At 35.6% G+C, this 5,389-nt stretch overlaps 1 protein-coding gene across 2 annotated transcripts in view; it reads right to left on the reverse strand.

Moving 5' to 3' along the window:
- The window catches only part of LOC103480810 (gastrula zinc finger protein XlCGF8.2DB-like), a 78,826-nt gene that overhangs the window by 64,879 nt on the left and 8,558 nt on the right, over window positions 1–5,389 (reverse strand). Inside the window, exon 1 of one of the 2 annotated variants that reach the window (XM_017310379.1) lies at window positions 17–114. The exons of the other annotated variant lie outside the window; for it this stretch is intronic. The gene's annotated coding sequence lies outside the window, so the exon portion shown is untranslated. Of the gene's footprint in view, window positions 1–16; window positions 115–5,389 lie in introns of those variants that run through there. 2 annotated transcript variants of the gene reach the window in all.

The following is a 5,389-nucleotide window of genomic DNA, read 5'->3' on the forward strand; positions in this document are numbered from 1 at the left end:
TTCCTTCCTGATCCTGGTTCTCAGCTTCTGGAGAGCCATGAGAGATGAGTTGGTTCCTCTGTGGTTCTGTTTCATTGAGAACCTCCTCCTCTTTATTCACACAACATTGAGGGAGATCTGGACAAAAACACAAAATAAAAACTTTTAAATGTCAATCAAACAAAGTATCCTTCACTTTATCCTGTTGATGCATCAAAACAGGATTTTTTGGCTTATTCTAGAATTACAATCTTACAAGAATGAAATTCACTCAACCAATGAGGTTATTCTGACCAGAATGGAACTAGGTGCGAGTCAAAATGTGATATTATGGACCTACAGGTGAGCAAACAAGATGCCGATAGCTTAACCTGACAAATATTTAAAAAACATTTCTTCCTCCATGTAGCTACAGCAGGGTTTCCCCCAGCATATAATAAGCCTGGCAGCCCGCCATGCTTTACTAGCTGACCTGTATGAACATTTTCATCAACTCCCTTGAGAAATTATGTTGGCCGGTGCGTTGGTGGTTAACGACTCAGCGCTAATCTTTCATTGTTCAGGTTTAACCCGGTAAGGAGCTTTCGCACTCTCCTCGTAGTCACGTATCACACTGATTTTATATTATTTTATTATTATTACTAGTATTACTTTTGCAGTTGCACAAAGCATCAATCCGTATCAAATGCTTTGTCAACTTAGAGTTAATGCGCACGACCGCAAGAAGATCTGAAAAACTTGTCCCATTTCCTCCACCAACCAAAACAGTTTCTGTGACGCTTATTTAAAAACTCAACAGACAGAAATGGAAGAGCTGCTAAAGCCACATTAGCAGCACTGAATTAAATCTCCTGTTTGTTGCGCATCTCTGCGCAGTACAGCGGATTTAACTCATCATGCAGGGCCGGTCCAAAGCTGTATGAGGTTTGATGCAGAATCTGACAATAGGGGCCCCTTTTGTTGCTCAAAACATCAGCAATTGTAACAGATTCTGTGTTAAATTTAATCTGGAAGTAGTTTAACTGGCCAGCCTAAAAAGCAATTAAGTTATAAATGCAGTTTACTAATTTATATTTGTAAACAAATAGGGCTCAAAATTTAAACATTAAACTCACAGTATCAGATTGTTGCTATGGTAATGAAAAAATCTAACTATTAAGATTGCTCTTTGAACTTTTACGTAGTAAACTTGCCAGCTCTTTCACATCTTAAATTTAAATGTTAAATAATTTAAAATCTTTTCATTTATGTATGATGAAGCCACTAAATCAAATTTAACAGCATTGATAATGTCAATAATCCAATATTACATTTATGAATCAGTGGTCTTTGTTAAAATATTAGCATTTATAGCCCCTGAAGACCTGTGGGCCTGATGGAGCTGCTGACTTAATTTGGATTAAACAGAAATGCAAATAAGTGATACTCATTTTAATTGTATTTATTGATAAGTAATTTTTAAGACAATTTGTGGGTTTAAATAGCATTTCTCTGGCAATGTTTTTCCATAACATAATTATCCAGTAATATTTTTACTTTTCCTGCCAACTGAAAATATTTAAATGCAAAAACACGGTGGACCGTCTCGGCTCCCCGACCACCGACCTTAGCTAGTTTTCTCGGGGAAATCCTGTACAGGATATATATCACATTAAAGAGTGACACAACATGCATAAAGTGAAACAGTATTTTTTTTTATCTCAACCACTGATATTGTCAGAGATTTCTCCACTCACACACATTTAGGCCTGTCCCAATAAACAATAAATMAATTAATCGCACAATAAATTAAACCTATCGACCTCATTTTAATTATCGGCTTTATCGTCTCTTCCTGCCTTTTTTTTTTTCTTTCTATTGATGACACTGAATGAAAAAAGGCTCAACTCCGGTGCTCTCCAGTAACCCCCCCCTTCCTCGCTTCCTTAGTGTAATGTCCAGCGCATATGACACGAGTTGTCGGCCCATTTTCAAAACCTGACAGACACATTAGCCGACAGAAATCCTAGGTATAACGGTTCGATCGGGTTCGTCGTGCCGTGTGGTGTCCAGTCACATGGGCACAAAATAATGGCYAAAAGTCCAGTTAACCAATTTTAAAATCAGGCATTAATCAATGCTTTACTAGAATCTGTGATGCATGTGGCTAGAGTCAGCGTAAAGTCCTGACTGAATGAAAATCATTATAATCCATTTATGTCATGTTAACGAAGAACAGCTGAAAAGTTACCGGGTTTATTAACTGCAGTAGCAATTTGGCTCCAACTCCTCCCCTTGTCATGTCTATATTCTTTGACAAAATGTTGAATAAACATTAATGATACCACATATCATCYCCAATGTCCGCTGTATTTTGGGTTGCACAGGGTCAGCAGTTTGGGATTCCCTTCATAATTTCCCCTCAGAAAACACGGAGGAGAATCCGAGYTTTCTGATTGGCTACCTGGCTGTCACATTAAGCTTTAAGCTCCCAGTYGAGGAAAACCCCTGATTTAGATTGGAGCGGCCACGACGATCTACCGTTACACACCACACACTGCAGGATGATTGGTTATAAAATCACCAGCAACAATCTTAGATCGGCCAACGATCTAAGATTGTCATAAGGGGAAAATATGGGACTTATAATCCATTTTATTTTTGTTTCTTGTTGTTTTGTTTGTTTTAGTTTATCAGTTCCAGTGTTTTGTGTTCTTTTGAAAATAAAGTGTATCTATCTATGGCAGGAAATTGCAGACATTATTACGTCATTTCCATTAAATCAGTGTCAAATGTCCTGAAACAATATCATCGTTGATAGCAATAATTTTTTAGACAATTAGTCACTCAGCAAAATTTGTTATCGCGACAGGCCTACACACACTCAACACAAACTTTCAAAAGCACGGCTAAATCTCAGCCTTTACTTTCCTGCGATTCGCAGCAGAATTGGTTAACAGTGGGTGATTGTTGTTAACCGCGCACATGCAGAAAATAATGRCAAAATGATCCTATTGAACATATTTGACATAAATTTTGGACAATTTGGAAGATTAATTATGAAAGGTGAAAATGGGCAATAATTAAATTAAATCAYTTATTTAATACAAAATGTACTAAATATGTCATTAGATTATTAAAATGCAAACTTACTCAATCAAGGTAATGAATAATCATTTAATTATCTGTTATTATTATTATTATTATTTCCTGGTTGCAGTTCCTGCAGTATCACCATGAAATAATCTTTTTATYCTTTATCCATGACTTGTAACTTTGCTTATTGAAGTTGTTCGTATGTAGATCAGTAAAAAAAAAAAGCTGTGGTTATTGTGTTCTAGTAAATAAAAAAAGACATCTGATCTCAGTCTGCTTATATCATTTCACCAAAGTGACTCTTTAATCCRCCTATCACTGTAACTGATGTATTAAAACTATAACTAATAAACAAATAATGTTTAGCCTGCTGGCTTTCCAGRCTTGTAATCCACAGGGAAAAATCCCTGGGTTTCTTAGTAACAGAGAGCATGAAACTTTACATTTTTAATTAAAAAAACAACAACAAAGCATCTATGTTTACCAACCATAAACAGTATTCTAATCTTTCTCTTAAACTGATTTGTATAATCACTTAAGATTATATAAATCAATAAATAAATTAGGTATTTATAATAAATACCTAATTTATTTATTGTCTAATTTGACATAGAAAGAAGCCAAGTAATAGCAAGCAGATGATACACAAATCAATAAAAACTAATTATTTTAACCAGTACGAATAAAGATAAGACTGGCACGGATCACAAACTGTAACTTATATGATGAATAGTAAACAGTCCAGGTCAAACTTGATCAAGGTTTTTTAAATACTTAGTTTGATATGAAATGCGTTTGTCACTTTTTAAGTATGGAATAAAACCTCAATAACACCAATAAGCAACTAATTTGTAGAATAAAAATGTAATTATAGCTTTTATTGTTTTTATTTTTTAGGGGTAGCAGAGAAGAACCTGCTGGCTCTTCACCAGAATAAATTAATTCCAGCTCACAAATAGCCGCAATGTAAASCTAAATGGAGAGTTTCTGCATTTTGTAACCAGCACCGATCAGAAAAACATTGSAATTGACTCTCAAGTACCTGTAATGCGAGTTCCTTAACACTTCTAGCTTAGTGTGTGTTTTTGGCTCAGATCCTGCAATGCAACYGCACTTTTTCTGAACTTTTTTTAAGTGACAATACCCACAGTGAGTGTCGCTAAGCAATGAGGTTGGTGTCATCATATTTAATACAATTTCAATCACAAACCTGATGATGTTTACGTGTCCAAATAGAGGAATATCAAGTAATGTYGATAAGTTATACTGCAATAAAATATCATCTAAATAATATAAAGTWAACATGTTGTATTTAGTGGCGAAATAAAAATAGACAAGCCAAAATAATAGTAAAAGTTCCTACATTACTTGTCAGATACCTCCACCAAATAATTCTTTGTATGTGCAGGAATATTCAGGAATCTATTGAAATATCACCAAAATATACCAAACTTCAAGAGGAGTACTACCACCCAGCATTAAGAGTAATGATTATTTTACTTCTTCTCTGTCTTATATTGACTGACATGCTCTGCAAACACATCAATAAATGTAAACAGTTCTGATATCACAAAACCTAATTATTTGCTCACTTAATGGAAGCCACATTATTCCATTTGCACCTTAATGGGCTTCCTTGCAGAAGTATAGCCATCCTCCGTCAACACACTGTTATTAAGGCAGACTAAAGCGTCACCCCAGACATTTTTTGAGTCATTTTTGCCTTGTAAACCAACACTGAGGCAAAGACGGCAGGCAAGAAAATTATCTAACTAGTCCCACTATAAGGTTATAAGTGGGAAATAACTGAGAAATCAAAGATAAAGCCCAAGAAGGAAAACGAGGGACGTTTGTTATACCGTTCAACTTGTGTTAAAGGGGGAAACGGTATCTGATGGGTGAAATACGGCCATCACATACCGATGGCCCCTTTAACACAAGGAGAATGATATCTGATGGGTAATATTGAGCACTAAATCGCATTACCCTGGTTTCAATTCGCATAGCAGTACTTGTTGGGTTCTATCTATTCATATTTCTATCTATAGATAGATGAATATATATATATACACATACTCGCACATAACTATTATTATTTTCTCTCAAAAACGTAATTAAAGTCACAACTTTGCCGAAACACTTTATTTGACAAAAGTAACAGAAAAACCCTGTAAATTCTAGACTAACAGGTAAAAAGTAGTGCACAAAAATCGGTGTAGGATGGTGAAGTCCTAGCGCAAAACTTTGCGTGACAGGTGGACGGAGTCTGGTGCTGAAAGGTTGGAGACCGTGTCCTGTTAGGCGACGGGGCCTGGATCATGTTGTGTTGTTGAAA

The sequence above is a fragment of the Poecilia reticulata genome, linkage group LG18 (assembly GCF_000633615.1).
Source record: "Poecilia reticulata strain Guanapo linkage group LG18, Guppy_female_1.0+MT, whole genome shotgun sequence".
Lineage (NCBI taxonomy): Eukaryota > Metazoa > Chordata > Actinopteri > Cyprinodontiformes > Poeciliidae > Poecilia > Poecilia reticulata.